Below are 16,958 nucleotides of genomic sequence, written 5' to 3'. Positions count from 1 at the left end.
GCCATTTTACGCAGGCGGGCCACTTAAGGCCCGGCATAGTTCACGACTCCGTGGATAGGAGTGGGCGGGCAGTGGCGGGTGTGCACAGACCACTGTGTCCATGGCGACCCGGCAGCCTGTTTAAATGAAGGCCTGGCAGCCTTTGCAAGGCTGCTCACAATGGCTGGGAGAAGAGCACATCAGAGGGGCAATGTGCATGATGCAAGTCCAGAGGGTAGGCCTTTGGGGCAGGCCAGGCTGGAGGGTAGGCCTTTGGGGCAGGCCATGCCGGAGGGTAGGCCAGCAGGGCAGTGTGCCCCTTGTTTCTATGATGAGCTGCCTTCCTGGAGGAGGTGGCAGTGCGGCGGGAGGTCCTTCTTCCCAGGGACGGGAGGCGGAGGCCTCCCCACCTGACCAAACATGCATGGGAGGAGGTGGCCAAGAATGTCAGCTCCTATAATGTGGTGCGGCGCACATGGGTCCAGTGGCGCAAAAGATTCAATGACCTCCTGTGCTCGGGAAGGGTGAGTGCCATGTTGCCTCAAGTCACTTAATGTAGCCATCACCCTTTCCCCCCAGCCCTCCGTACCCACCCCCCCGACCCCCAACAGCAACTCTGAGTACAGTAATGGCATTGAATCCTTCACAGCATGTATCCCTCACTGGGTGTGCCAGCAGATATTGCCCATGCCGAGTTCACCCTGAGAGGGTTGAGCTAAGATGAGTTCTGCACCCGCAGCATGTGTGACACTGGCACCCAGGAATGGGGGTGAAAGTCAAGGGTCTGCAGAGTACTGGAACTGCGAAGCATGTCAAAGTCAGGGTGCTAACATGCTGGGAGGGGAGCTTCCAGGTGGCAGGGCACCAATCCATCTGCTGGTCTTTGCGCTCCACGTGCTTGTGCATCCTTGCTTAGCAAAGTGATACCTTGTGGAGCCACATATGAAGGGGGCAGCATTTGGGCAATGGGAGTTGGTGGGGGGGGGTGGTGGTCAGCCCTGGTTTCTTTGGGTGAGTGTGCAGCAGCTGCGGGGTGATGAACAACTGGAGCCCTGCAATGTCCCACTCTGACTGGGTTGGCAGGGATGAGATGGGAATTCAGGTGCAGGCTGGACTAATAAATGCTGTTCTTTCCTTTTCAGGAGAAGACTGTGCACAATTCTGCAGAACGGATGCGGACGGGCAGAGGCCAGGCCCAGTTGGCCATCCTAACAGCTTACGAGCAGCAGACCATGGATCTGTAGAGGTGCCAAACACCCAGGTCCACCGGTGGCGGTGAGGCTGGGATGCCATGGGGAGCTATGTTTGGCGAGCACTCAGGTCACCATGTGTGTCCCAGAAGCCATGGCATTGCTGAATGCTCAGTGATTGAAGTTAGCAACATGGGTTGACCATTGATTATGGAAGGATGAGCGCATAATGATCCGGGGGACTGGCATGCAAATTGACATTGTCTGTACTGCGACTAATCAAATGTCCTGGTTCTTCCTTTCAGCATCACTGTAGCAGGGCTGGGACCCACCTCTCACCCCTGAGCAAATCCACTCACCAGCGGCACACCATCTCAGCCAGGCAGGCACCAGCGCAGATACTAGCACCTCGGTGGGAATTAGATCTTCGGCTAGTGTCCTGGGGCAAAGCGGTGAGAGCACTTCACACTCTCTTGAGGTGCAGGCAGAGACAGAGAATGCCCAGGGCACCGGCAGTCGGGGGACTGCTGGAGACCAGGCACATGCTCAGTTGGTGGCTGATGATGTGCCTCTGGAGTCGTCCGTGAGGCAGCAAACGCTGGAAGTGCAGCAGGGTATGCGGGACAATCTGGCAGAGATAAATGAAGCTCTGCGTGGCATGATGCCGGGGGAGTCCACGCGGAGCATCACCGATGCAATGAGCCTCATGGCCGAGCGCCATGCTTCCTCCATGGATAGAATGGCGACTCTCGTGGAGAGGCTCCTCCAGGAGACCAACCTGGGCCTCCTGGGGTTGCGCTCAGAGCCGCAAGCCCTCACAGGGGCATTGGCCTCAGCTGGTCAGTGCCAGTGTGGGAGATGGTTTGGGCACCAAGTATCCCACCTCGGTGCCCATCCATCTATGGTGAGCAGGGAGATCCGAAGCGACCTCATGTCAGCGCAGCAGCTGCCTGTCATCTCTGCAGGGTCCTCTCAGGGTGCTCCGGATGAGGGCAGCAGCTCCTCCACCCCTCTGCCAGTGACCGTGGCATCCGATGAGGCTGCGGCAACAGGGGAAAAGCCAGCTGTGGAACTGGCCGCTCCCTCCCAGGCGGGGCAATCAAATGATTCGCAGGCCAGAGGACGTCCGCCAAGGTCATTGAGGCTAATAGGACAGCACAGTGAGCAGGCTGTCTCAGAAGCCACTTCCAGCAAGGGGACAGCACCTAGACGTAGCACCCGTAGGTGTAAATTTAAGGCACCTTAGGCACACCACAGGTTTCTCGCTGGTGCTTTTATGTTGGCCCATGGTAGTTTCTGGAAGACTTGGTGTGATGTCTAACACTTTCTTTTGCTTTAAGAAGTTACATTTGTTCCCTCAATAAATTTTGAAATGCTGCCATGCCTCAGGGTGATTCTTTACTCCTCCAAGTGGATGGGAACCCATGATGTTATGAGTGAGTTGTTTGACATTGAGCTTTATTATCAAGGGCCTTAGTTACTGTTAGTATCAAGGCACATTTAGCACTCAGGTATCAAGTGTGGAGCCTGCAGCCCTGGCGTGTGTTGAAGGTCTATCTGTGGTGGGCCAGCTGAATGTTCTGTGCATTAAAGCCTCCCGGGTGTCCCTTCCTCCCTGGAGCATGCCTGGGTCAGCCTCTAACCCCTCAGCATTCTCCTGTGTGTGCTCATCCTCAGACTCACTGCTGGACTCATCGTGTGTCTGCGTCTACGTCATCCTCATCCACTGTGTCGCCCCTTTCCAGCACCAGATTGTGGAGAGCGCAGTGTTCAACCACTATCAGCGACATACGATCTGGGGGGTACCGAGTGGTCCAGGCATCGGAAGCACATTTGAGAAGACCGATGGTTCTCTCCACCACAGACCTTGTGGTGGCATGGCTCCTATTGTACCGCTGCTCAGCCTCTGTTCTTGAATGGCGGAGAGGCATCATGAGCCACCTTCTGAGGGGATAGACTTTGTCACCCAGCAGCCATCCATCCAGCTGGGCTGGAGCACTGAAGAACCTCGGCACCTGGGAGTGTCTGAGTACGTAAACATCATGAGAGCTGCCTGGGTACCTTGCACAGACTTGCAGAATCTGCAGCTTGTGATCACACACTATCTGCACATTCAAGGAGTGGAATCCCTTCCTGTTGATGAAGGCACTGAGCTTACCTGCTGGCGCCTTGTTGGCCAAATGTGTGCAGGGGAAGCCAGCAATCACTGCGAAGCCTCTGGCTCGCTCAGTCAGGCTGGCCTCGCTCCAGCGGTAGTGGATGAAAGTCAATGCATGCCTGAACAGAGCATCTGTCACCTGCTTGACACAAGTGTGGACAGCTAATTGGGAGACTCCGCAGAGATCACCCACCGACCCCTGGAAAGAGCCAGAGGCATAGAAGTTGAGGGCAGCTGTGACCTTTAGAGCCACTGGCACGGGGTGCCCACCCACACAGTTTGCGGAGATCTCGGGGCCTATCATCTGACAGATGGAGATGTCTGTCTCCCTTGAGAGACCAAGCCTCCTTCGGCACTGGACGTCAGACATATTGAGGTAGCTTCGCTGCCTGTATACCGGGCAGCAGAATAGCGGCGTCTTCTGCGGCCCCTTCTACCTTGGACTTCCTGTTGGTCATGTGCCCCTTGTGCCTGCGCCTCTCCTCCCAAAAGGAAGCTCCCCTGGAGGCTGAATGTGGACTCCTGGCCTCCTCCCACTTCTGGCCCTACCTTCCTGATCAGAGGAGGTGCCTCCAGTGGAGAGCACTACTCCCATTCCCAGGTTAAGGGAAGGTTTCCTGAAAGCTGCAGGCCCCAAAAATAATCTTTACTGTAGAGCCCTGACCAAGGCTTTAACTTCTGTCCAAGCAGCTGGTATGAGTTTTGATGTATTCCTGCTCATGCAGGCAAGTATAAGTAACTTTCACATTTAAATACCTGAAAGATCACATTCGCAACCCCAACCACCCCTCTTATCCCACCCGTGGATGAGGTTTATACAAATGTCTCCTACCCGACTGCCCGTTGCACCTGTGTGACGTCCTGAAGATCGCACGGGATGTGAAAAATCATATTCAGTTGCTTCCTAAAGGGCCTTAATGGGTCTGTTAATTCATGGTGGGCGCGCATCCAAACTCATAGCGCACCCGCCTTCCAAAATATCACGGTGGATGCGCGGTGACGTCGGGACGCATGCCCGACATCACCACACGTCATTTTACGTGCAATTCTGCACAGAGAGTAGGCATAAACGTGTCATTTTCTGGTTGGCAGGATGTGATGAGTGGTGTGCCACATGGGATTAGTGCTGCGGCCTCAAATCTTTATAATTTACAGAAATGATTTGGATGAAGGGGCGATGCTGCTGTTGCTACATTTGCTGATGAACATAAGTTGTGAAGAGGACATAAGGCGGCTACAAAAGGATATAGATTGGTTAGATAAATGGGCAAAGATCTTGCAAATGGAGTGTATTGTGGGAAAATGTGATATTGTCCACTTTAGCAGGAGGAATAAAAAATAAACATACTTTCTCAATGGTGAGTGATTGCAGAGCTCCGCGATGCAGAGGGATCTAGGTGCCCCAGTGCATGAAGCACAAAAGGTTGGTATGCAGGTGCAGCAAGTAAATGGCAAAGCTAACAGAATGTTATTGTTTATTGCAAGGGGAATTGAATACAAGAGTACAGAGTTTATGCTTCAGTTATACAGGGCATTGGTGAGACCACATCTGGAATACAAGCGCAATATTGGTGTCCTTATTTAAGGGAGTATGTAAATGCATTGGAAGCGGTTCAGAGAGTTTTACAAGACTAATACCTGCAATGCAAGGGTTGTGTTATGAGGAAGGATTGGACAGACTAGGCTTGTATCTGATGGAGTTTAGAAGAGTAAGAGGCAACTTGATTGAAACATATATGAACCTGAGGGTCTTGATAGATTGGATGTGGTCAGGATGTTTCCTCTTGTGGGAAAATCTAGAACTTGGTGTCACTGTTTAAAAATAAGGGGTCACCCATTTAGGACAGAGATGAGGAAAAAAAATTTCTCTCAAAGTGTTGTAAGACTTCGGAATTCTCTCCCTCAATAGGTGGTAGAGACAGAATCCTTGAATACTTTGAAGGCATAGGTAGATAGATTCTTGATAAGCAAGGGGGTGAAAGGTTATCAGGGGTATGCAGGAATGTGAAGTTGAGATTAAAATTAGTTCAGCCATGATCTTATTGAATGGCAGACCAGGCTCGAGGGGCCAAGTGGCCTTCTCCTGTTCCTAATTCGTATGTTCCTATGTATGTTCATATGTTATCAAATAAACTTTGACACTGGGCCACAAAGCGAGATATTCGAAATAACAGGAAGTGCTGGAAACACTCAGGAGGTCTCGTATCATCTGCGGATAGAGAAACAGAGTTAACATTTCGAGTCTGATACGACCCTTCTTTGGAACTGAAGAGAGGTAGGAATGTGATGGGTTTTTACGCTATTGAAACAGGAAATATTAGGACAGATGGCATATACGGTGGTAGGTTTTAAGGAAGAGGATAAAGAGCATTAGGGGGGGAATTCCAGAGCTTAGGGCCTAGGTGTCTGAAGGTACGAACACCAATGGTGCAGTGATTAAAATCAGGGATTCACGAGAGAGAGGATTGGAGGGGTGACAGACAGGGATCTCAGGAGGATGGAGGATATAATGGAGACGGAGGGGGATGGGGCCATGGAGGGATTTGTAAACAAAGAATTCTCTAACTCGGAGGATTGTGGATGCTCCATAGTTGAATACACATTAGGCTGAGATAGACAGATTTTTGGTCTCTCAGTGAATTAAGGGATTTAGGGAGCGGGCAGGAAAATGGAGTTGAAGCCCTAGATCAGCCATGATCTTATTGAATGGTGGAACAGGCTCAACGGGTCATGTGGTCTACTCATGCTCCTATTTCTTATTTTCTCATGTAAACTATCTTTAGTCTTACAAAACAATTTCGAGATACATATCAATGCATTTGGCATATAAAACCAACTATGTACATTGATATATTGCCTTTAACACAGCAAAACACCCTAAGATACTCCACAACAGCGTAATTAAAAATTGACATAGATCGGAAGGAGGAGACTGGTGACTGATAAAAGGTAGACTTTAAGGATAGATCTTAAAGAGAGGGGTGGGATGGTGGAGAGATTATAGGAGGAAATTTGGAGCCTAAATGGAGGGACAAAGGGAATGAAGGACGCACAAGAGGCCAGAGATGGATGAACATTCTCTGCTGCTAACAAAAATAGCAAATAGTGAAAAATGTTAACCCTGTGTTTGTTGAAACTAATAAACAATCCTTTCTTGCCAGTCACCGCATAAAGAAATGCTTAATTTTTGTCACAATCTATTTGCAAACACTTCTCTTGAAGGTTAGAAATCTTCACTTGAATTTCAGATCTGAATAACTTATGCAAAGACCATGGTAAAATTATAATTTTGAATCAACACTGACAGGATGGTAAATATCTGTTGCATATTTTCTCACATAGTCCAAGGCCAGTTCCGCACACAATGCATAGTGCAGTGCTGTACCATCATATACAATTTATCTCTGCATTTCGGTGACTTTTAGCGAGGTTTGTCCATATTTTATACCATTCAACTTATCATGACATTCAACTAATTTGACATTTATGCTTGAGAAAAAATGCAAAGTGTTAACTCAGATTATCATTCACCTACAGCTATTCTGCTATATCCTTTCTATCCTACTGGAGGTTACTTCGGATATATGAATATATTCATTAAGTTTCTACTGTTCACTGCACAATATATTGTTCCCCTGAAATTATGTCAGACGAAGCCAAAGAAAACAGATTTAGAAGGGTTGATGTTTTGAGATAATTTCATACCACTTGCAAAAAGAAAATAAATGCTTGCATTTCTATCGTATCTTATCATGTTGTCAAAAGATTTTAATAAGTTTCACATCCTGAATTGCTGTATTGAATGCACTGATTGCTACGTTGGCAAATATGGCAGCCTTTCTGTGCCATGAACATTAGCTGAAAAAGATGTTCCAACTAAATTGAAAAATGACATGATTCTTACACATTGTTTTATGGGTGCTGCATGCAGCAAGTTGGTGTAACAATACTACATCTGTGAGCTGGACAAAAACTATGTCTTGATTAAAAAACCATTATGAGTTACCCCTCCTATGGCAGTACAATGGTTATTTTAGTTTTATTCAATTCAGGTATGTTTAGTCATCATGTTGTTCACTTAATTGATTTTGATGAATAGACCTTTAGGTTTTAATAAAATTATATTAAAATCTGCAGCAAGCAACACTGGGCTCCAAAAGTACAATGCTGTACCCTGTGTGATATACAGAAGTTCAAATTCCTCTCTGCTCTGCTGCTTGGTGCCATACAAATCATTTGTAAGAATTGAATTTCTCCGTATTTTGTAGTAAAGAACTCATTTATTCTTCTCCACAAACTATTTATTAATCATTGATCTGTTCAAAGCACCTACACAGTGTACAGCTTTGATGTTTGCAATCTATTTCAGCACCTTTTCCACGCAAAAGAAGATCACACAAAATACTCTGTGAAAGAATTGCAATGAATTCAATGTTATTGTGTATTGATTCAACAGCAGTTAATAGATGGTATAATAACAATGAAAATTAGAAATTACTGTTTTACACCCTGAATAAGCTTTATTGGTTTGCAAAAATCAGATTACTGATGAAGAAGAAAAAGAAAATAAATACATACTTCCCTTCAATTTACACATTAGGCTGATTGACAGGGTCTATGGTATTGCATGGTGGCTGTAGGATATTCTTCACTGGCATGCAGAGATTATTAGGACAGCAAATAGGATGCATTTCATGGAATGACTTGTACCTTTCAGAGATTAAGGGGAATTACTAAATTATTATTAAGAGGGAGAAAATAAACTGTGGGGGTAAGCTAGCAAGTAATATAAAAACTGACAGTAAGAGCTTATTTAAATATATAAAAAGGAAGAGAGAGGCCAAAGTGAATATAGGCCCCTTGGAGAATGAGGCTGGGGAAATAATAATGGGGAACTAGGAAATGGCGGAGGAGTTGAATAAATACTTTGCTTCGGTCTTCATGGTAGAAGGTACTAATAGAATTCCAAAAATACTAAATAATCAAGGGACAAAAGGAAGGGAGGAAGTAAATACAATAACTATCACTGGAGAAAAAGTACTAGGGAAACTAATGGGGCTAAAGGCCGATAGGTCCCCTGGAATTGATGGGTTGCATCCTAGGATATTAAAGCAAGTAACTACAGAGGTGGATGCACTAGTAGTAATCTTCCAAGAATCCTTAGATTCTGGAAAAGTCCCAGAGGATTGGAGAATGGCCGATGTAACATCCTTATTCAAAAAGGAAGGAAGACAAAAAAACAGGTAACTATAGACCAGTTAGCTTAACAGCTGTCATTGGGAAAATGTTAGAGTCTATTATAAAGGATGTAATAGCAGAGCATTTAGAAATACATAATCTAGTCAAGCAGAGTCAACTTGGCTTCATGAAGGGGAAATTATGCCTAACAATTTTATTAGAATTCTTTGAGGAGGTAACAAGCAGGATAAATAAAGGGGAAACAGCAGATGTAACATATTTGGATTTCCAAAAGGCGTTCGATAAGGTACCGCACATAAGGCTACGTAATAAGATAAGAGCCCATGGTGTTAGGGGTAGTATATTAGCATGGTTAGAAGATTGGCTAACTAATAGAAGACAGAAAATTGGGATAAGGGCTGCATTTTCAGGATGGCAACCTGTAATTAGTGGACTGCCACAGGGATCAATGCTGGGGTCACAATTATTTACAATATATATTAATGACTTAGGTGAGAGAAATGAATGTACTATCGCCAAGTTTGTGGATGACAAAAATAGTTGGGAAGGCAATTGGTGAGGATGACACAAAGAGGGATAAAGACAGGTTAAGTGAGTGGACAAAAACTTGGCAGACGGAATATAATGTGGGAAAATGTGAAGTTATGCACTTTGGCAGAAAGATTAGAGGAGCTGAATATTATTTAAATGGAGAAAGACTGCAGAAGGCTGTGGCACAGAGGGATTTGAAATGTTGGTCTTTATTTCAAAGGGAATGCAGTATAAAAATAGGGAAGTCTTGCTAAAACTATACAAGGCACTAGTTAGACCACACCGAGAATACTGTGATCAATTTTGGTCACCTTATCTAAGGAAAGATATACTGGCATTGATGGCAGTCCAGAGAAGGTTCACTAGGTTGATCCTGGGCATGGAGGGATTTTTTTTTATGAGGAGAAGTTGAGTAGGGTGGGCCTTACTCATTGGAGTTTAGAAGAATGAGAGGCAACCTTATTGAAACATATAAGATTCTTAGGGGGCTTGACAGGGTAGATGCTGAGAGGTTGGTTCCCCTTGTGGGAGAGTCTAGGACCAGAGGGCATAATCTCAGACTGAGGGGGCGCCCGTTTAAAATAGAGATGAGGAGGAATTTCTTTTCTCAGGGCTAGTCAATCTGTGAAATTCTTTACCGCAGAGGGCTGTAGAGGCCGGGTTATTAAGTATATTTAAGGCTGAGATAGAGAGATTTTTAATCAGTAAGGGAATCAAGGGTTATGGGAAAAGGCAGGAAAGTGGAGTTGAGGATTATCAGATTAGCCTTGATTTCATTGACTGGCAGAGCAGACTTGATGGGCTGAATGGCCTACTTCTGCTCCTACATCTTATGGTCTTATGAGCTGGTGCCTAGATGAGAATAACAGATACACCACAGGTCAGATTTGGACTGACCACACATCTTGGTATGAAATGCGATCTGTGCTCATCTGTACTCTACTCTTTTGACCATATTGAGCATTTTATTTGCTTTGTTAATTGCTGTTCTGCAGAATTGTATGGGTGGCAAGTCCCAATGTTTTTTTTCTCTATAATTATCAAATAACCATTCTGTATGTTTTGTGCATAACAATAAGCAACATAATATATGCTACATCATATGCATGGAAGGCAGCAAATGGCTACACATTATCTCTTCTGTTTATCATCAGTACATTTGTTGAATGACAAAATTCCTCGCCATCCTCAGCTGAGATGTTACAGTAAATGAAGACAAAGATAGCGGTTTGACATAACATGATTACATTCGCTGAATTTATAAATATGTTCGTAACATGAATTCAATAAAATTAAAGATATGTTTTGCACTTCAATGTCAAGAAAACAATATTTTATTGCAGCACAATACTTTTCATTTGAAGCTTCATAACTCACCTTATGTGCTGAAACACTTTTGCTAAATATACATATAAATTTCATTTCGGATAACTTACCTTAATTGTATTTCTGTTCGGCATTGCCACTTAGTATTCGCACAATTGCATTATTCAAAACTGCAAAACAAGCACAAAAAATGTGTTTACAATTTCTTTCAAAAAAAGGTGATGATCCAAAGTCATCTACTCCCAGCCTGCATCTTTACTGTCATTTTTCTCGGTTGCAATGAGTTTACATTGCATTTTCACACACATGATACCTGCCCATAAATCGTTTCATATCCAGCATACTTAAATGCTAAAACTTTTGGTTTCTATTACAATGTCTGTTACGGATGTTATGAATTGGTTGAGTAAAGCTTAATGAAAAGAAATACTTAGACTTCGAGTTATTCCTTTTTATGGGCGATGGCGGGGACGGGCGCAAACCTGATCAGGGAAGCGCCACCATTTTACATGAGCGGGCCAATTAAGGCCCGCCCAGCGTGACGCTTGCCCGGAAGCGCTGAGCGGTCCCTGTGCGGTTGAGGGGCAGAATCCCTGAGAGGTTCCCTGCGCTCTTTCACACATGCGCACAAAAGAGAGCAGAGATCTCCCTGAGGCAATTTGTTTCAGTGCTAAAGTTTTAAAGAAAGATTTTTAACACTTTTAAAACATGTCCCCTCATGTGACACTATCACATATGTCAAAGAATAAATGTATAAATTTTTATTAGATCTTAAAACATTTTATGAAACCTCATCCCACCCGTGGATGAGGTTTCATGATAAATGCGAAGGCAGCTCTTTGCCTGCCCACCAACCTTAAGGTTGAACAGGCAGCTCATTAAGTTGAAATAATTAGGTTTTAAATGGCCTTAATAGGCCTTTGACGGTTTGGCGGGCGCACAGCCGAATCGGCTATGTGCCCGCCGAACGGAAAATCTAAACGAGAAGAATTTTCCCGTCGGCGAGCGGGAGCAGGGCCCGCTTGCCGATGCGTAAAGTGATGCGCAGTAATGTTGGCCAGGCGCCCCGACATCACCGTGCGTCACTTAGATTTTCAGTTCAGCGGGCATGCGGCCGACTCAGCTGCGCACCTGCCGAACTGTCAAAAACCTATTAAGGCCATTTAAAACCTAATTAATTCAATTTAATGAGCTTCCCGTCCAACCTTAAGGTTGGCAGGCAGGCGAAGAGCCCAGGCGGCCTTCGCGTTTTTCATGAAACCTCATCCATGGGTGGGATGAGGTACCATGAAGTGTTTTAAAATCAAAAAAATTTACACATTTATTATTTGACATGTGATAGTGTCACATGAGGGGACATGTTTTAAAAGTGTTAAAAACCTTTCTTTAAAACTTTAGCACTGAAACAAATTGCCTCAGGGAGATCTCTGTGTTCTTTCGCGTGTATGCATGAAGGAACACAGGGAACCTCCCAGGGAATTCCCCCCCCCACCTGCACAGGGAGCGCTCAGCACTTCCGGGCGAGCGTCACGCTGGGCGGGCCTTAATTGGCCCGCTAACGTAAAATAGCGGCGTGTCCCCGATCATTGGCGCCGATCGGGTTCGCGCCCGCCCCTGCACAACCCACCGATGGGGCGAAATTTCTGGCCAATGACGCGCAGTGACGTCAGGACGCCCGCCCGACGTCACCACGTGTCATTTTATGCATCAGCAAGTGGGTCCTGACCCCACTCGCCGACAGGAAAATTCTTCCCTACGTGTTGCCGATGCACAGTCCAGGTCACACTGCAATACATGAGTTCAGTGAGGACAACTGCTCTGTCTGCTAGCACTTCTGTTGGCTTGCAGGGGTCTTTGTTGTTGAACGCTCATTGCCATTGTTTGAGGTCGTGCAGCTGATCTGGTGTTGGACTTCCTCATCAATGGTGACCTTTTGAGAGAGGTGGCTGCCAAGGTATGGGAAGTGCACAACGTATTCCAGAATCTCTCCTTAAACATATATGTATGAAGTGGAATATTTGGCTGACCAGGTGTGGGCTGATATATGAATTTTGTTTTTGCCACATTCAAGGGCAAGCTGAGTTTCTTCGAAGCAGAATTGAAGAGATCAAGAATGGCTTTCAAATCTGGTGCAGAGTGGATAATGACACTGCAGTCATCCGCAAACTGTAGGTCATGTTTATCTATGGTGTTCAGTTTAGTTTTGGCATGGACACAGGTGAGGTGAAGTATTTTCCATCTCGGCAGTATTTAATTATCTGCCCTCTGGTGGCAGTATCTTTGATGAGGTGAATAGCCACTGTCAGGCGGTTTGTCTCCACGGCATCCTCCAGATCCAAAGGGAGTCCTTCTTGAAACCAGCCCACAAGTATGCAGGCAAAACTCCTGCAAAACCTATTTTGACGGACTGGACATCGTGTCCGGATGGACAAAAACAGTCTCCTCTGCCAGGTCCTGTTCTCTCAACTCTTAAATGGCCAATATTCCAGGGGACAACAAAGAAAACGCTTCAAAGCTCACTCTGAAGCTCTCCTTGAAGTGTGGTGGCATTAACCTTAAGGACTGGGAGGAGTTTGCTCATAATTGTAAAACCTTGCCCATCAAACTGCATCACTCTTTGAGTCCCTTTGCCTTAATGATGAGGCAGAGAGGCAGCAGAGAAGGAAAGAAGATGAAGCAAATCCTGCACTCCAGATCCCACTACCTCATGGGACATCCTGCCCAAAGATCTGTGGGTCATGATTCAAGCTGTTCAGTTACATGAAGGCCCATGGCAGAAACTCACAGCCCTGAGTAGATGTCTTCCTCAAATCAAGGGACAGCTAATGACAACGATTATAGGTGATTAAGTTCACATAGTTTTGGCCCTTTCTATTTTTCTAGGTATATGTCATGTGTTCTAAGTATATTTATTTATATACAGTTATGCCTTTTTGTTGTGCTGTGTAATCAATGGTATTTATAAGCAGGAATTCTATTATCTCGTGCTCTCAAGGGAGTGAGTTGCAGACCTGGCAACGATTCTAAAACCTGAATGTTTTGTATATATATCCTTAAATTAGATAGATGGGTCAAAATATTGTACAGAACATTCAGACTTGTGAAAATGTAAAGGTCCATAAGGCTGGAATGGCACTCCCAGGGCAATTGAAGATTTTTAAAAATTCTTTCATGGGGTGTGGGTGATGCTGGCAAGGCGTTGTTGTCTAATTGCTGTAACTGTTCAGCTTGTTAGGCCATTTAGGAAGGCAGTTAAGAGTCAACCACATTGCTATGAATCTGGAGTCCAACATAGGCCAGGTAAGGACAGCAGATTTCCTTCCCTGAAGGACTTTAGAGAGGGGTTTGTACAACAATCAATGGCAATTTCATTTTTCAATTCCATAATTATTACATTAATTAAATTCAAATTCTATATCATGGCAGGGTTTGAATATGTGCCCCAGAGCATTAGTTTGGACTGCTAACTTACTAGCCCAGTGTCACCACCACCAGGCCACCATCTCCTCCTAGTATAACACACCAGAGAAGCAAGGTACTGACTGAAACCTTTCCCTCTTGACGAAAGCAAGCCCAATGTGACCAGCAGAATTCCATAGCTAGTAGATCAAAATTAAAGAGATTATGTGTCCTCAAATGAAGAAAAATATTTACTTCAAAACTTTTCAAACTTAAACATCAAATTTCTGATATTTTTCCACTTGTGGATTTAGATAAGTATCAGGAATAAATGAAGCAACTCTGTGGCCAAGGGACGGATTGGTACAGCAACTAAACCCTGGTTTGGCAAATGACTAGATAATGATGCAGTAGGATGAAGCAAGTGCAAGGCATTTCAGAGTAGCGACATTTGGAGACACCAGAGACTCACGGGTGACTAGGTTCAAGATTGAACACATTCCCCATGGGACCATGACAAAAATGAATAAGATAGAAGATTTTAAAGGAATTTGAAAAGGAAACAGTATGCAACAGTACCATGCATTTTGTGAGCAGCCCAAACTTGCCACAAAGTTTTACCTCTTCCGCATGTACTTCTCCCCCATATAAAGCAATTCGCACAACCTTACAGCTCATCCTTGTACCTTATGCTCACCCATACCTTAGGAGGGCTCAACTTCAAAGTGCAATGCAGAATTTAAAATCTTGCCACATTCAGATCTTCCATGGCCCTAAAATTTTAGGTTATTTTAAAACAACGTGGCTGGTGATGTACAGCCACAGTTATTGCCAGATTGACATGCAGGCTGTGCATGTGCCCACCCTTGTATTTGTGCTCCGTCAGTTTCTAACATATAGAGGCAACTTTTCCACTAGGACACCCAGACACCCCTTTAAGAGCTCATTCCCAACCTGAGGAAAAGCCTCCCTCACCAACTCTCCTGCAATAGGGGATGTGGCAGGGGCTCTGGACCACCTGCCTGACCAAAGGCAAGTCTGTGGCACTTGCTTAAGGAATAACTAGGCATCTTCTGGAAATCGTCCATATTCTTCAGCATCCAGAAGACAAGATGTATTCCAAGAAGGAATACTTACCCAACAAACTGGAACTGTTTCTCATCACAGTGAAAGACCTCTAACTAATGGGTGGTAGCACTGGGAAAAATTGAAATGTTAAAAAAAAAATCCTGCAAAATAAATATCACAAATGAAAACCAAAAAGGAAAAACACAAAAAAATCATTATCAAGAGGGAAATTTTGATTGAAGAGGCACACAAAAGAATTCTGGAGGTTCTGTGCTTGCCAAATGCTCCTGTTTTAATAGAGGAGAATGTATTAACTTTATATTTCTGGAGCAGCCCATTGGGATATGCAGGTTAGAGAGGCCATCATTTAAATAACTTTGAAAGGTTTAGTGATGCTCGCACTGCAGAGGATTGTGACCCTCCTCCATCCCCATAGCTCCCAGGGCAGCATGTTTTCAATTCTTTCCAGCATTTGACCTCTGCTCCACAGTTCCTCGCTCCCCTGTGCTGATTGTGAGCCTATACTACCCATGCGTAGGAATGACATTTCACCTTTACCTTTCAGAAAGATGCAATGCACTAATGACAGCTGCTTCCACTTGTTATGATCATCACTGATGAATAAATAATTGGAAAATCAAGTTATTGCCTGGCAATTCTGCTGACCCAAACGGAAGTATGCTGCTTTACCCAAATTGATGCTGAGACACCTGCTATATGGCTTTTTCCTAACAGGGACAGATAAATGCATCAAAGAATTGGCCAGCAAACATACTGCCTGCAGCAAAATCTTTGTCATTGCAGGCCCAGCATGAGCAGTTTAATGATATGGAAACAGGCATTTCTGGACCTTTGTTTATTTCCCTTAGGGTATGCTTGCTGAACACCCCAGTGCAGGGTGCCTATGGAAACCTGGCATTATTACCTCTTCCGGACCCTGCAATGACAAACATAGGTCCCTTACAGTCAGAAATGGGGGAAATTATAATGGGGAACAAAGAAATGACAGCAGAGTTGAACACATATTTTGGTTCTGTCTTCACAAAACAGGACACAAATAATTTCTCAGAAATGTTATGGAACCAAGCATCTAGTGAGAGGGAGAAATTGAAGAAAATCAGTATTAGTTAAAAATGGTGCGAGAGAAATTAATGGGGTTAAAGACTGAAAAATCCCCAGGGTCTGATCATCTACATCCCAGAGTACTAAAGGAAGTGGCCCTGGAAATATTGAATGCATTGGCGGTCATCTTCCAAAATTCTATAGACTCTGGAGCAGTTCCTACAGATTGGAGGGTGGAAAACATAACCTCGCTATTTAAAAAAGGAGGGAGAAAAAAAAGAGAATTACAGGCCAGTTAGCCTAACATCAGTGGTGGGGAAAATGCTAGAGTCTATTATAAAAGACGTGGTAACAGAACACTTGGAAAGCATTATAGGGATTAGACAAAGTCAGCATGAAAGGGAAATCATGCCTAACTAATCTACTGGAGTTTTTTGAGGATGTAACTAGTAGAATAGATAAGGGAGAACCAGTGGATGTGGTGTATTTGGATTTCAAGAAGGCTTTTGATAAGGTCCCACATAAGAGGCTAGTGGGAAAAATTAAAGCACATGGAGGTAATATACTGGCACGGATTGAGAATTAGTTGTCAGACCGGAAACAGAGAGTGGGGGTAAATGGGTCTTTTTCCGAATCGCAGGCGGTGACTAGTGGTGTACCACCGGGGTCAGTGCTTGGGCCCCAGTTATTCATGATAGATATAAATAACTTGGATGAGGGAACCAAATGCAATATTTCCAAGTTTGCTGATGACACAAAACTGGACGGGTTGTAGGTTGTGAGGAGGTTACAAGGAAGCTTCAGGGCAATTTAGACAAGTTGTGTGTGTGGGTAAACACATGGCAGATGCAGTATAAGGTGGATAAACGTGAAGTTATATGCTTCAGTGTGAAAAACAGAAAGCCAGAGTATTATTAAATGGTGATATATTGGGAAATGTGGATGGACAAAGGGATCTGGGTATCCTTGTACACCAGTCAATGAAAGTAAATAGGCAGGTGCAGCAATCAACTAGGAAGGCAAATGGTATGTTGGCCTTCATTGCA

At 44.7% G+C, this 16,958-nt stretch overlaps 1 protein-coding gene across 1 annotated transcript in view; it reads right to left on the bottom strand.

The window, feature by feature from the left end:
- Positions 1-16,958, bottom strand: part of pcdh15b (protocadherin-related 15b) — a 1,616,824-nt gene that overhangs the window by 1,174,069 nt on the left and 425,797 nt on the right. The window contains exon 4 of the mRNA XM_078565941.1: positions 10,494-10,553. The gene's annotated coding sequence lies outside the window, so the exon portion shown is untranslated. The remainder of the gene's footprint in view (positions 1-10,493; positions 10,554-16,958) is intronic.

Source organism: Cetorhinus maximus, chromosome 20, assembly GCF_964194155.1.
Source record: "Cetorhinus maximus chromosome 20, sCetMax3.hap1.1, whole genome shotgun sequence".
NCBI classification, from domain to species: Eukaryota; Metazoa; Chordata; class Chondrichthyes; order Lamniformes; family Cetorhinidae; genus Cetorhinus; species Cetorhinus maximus.
The sequence above is the reverse complement of the archived record's forward strand: the minus strand, read 5'-3'. Positions and strand labels throughout refer to the sequence as shown.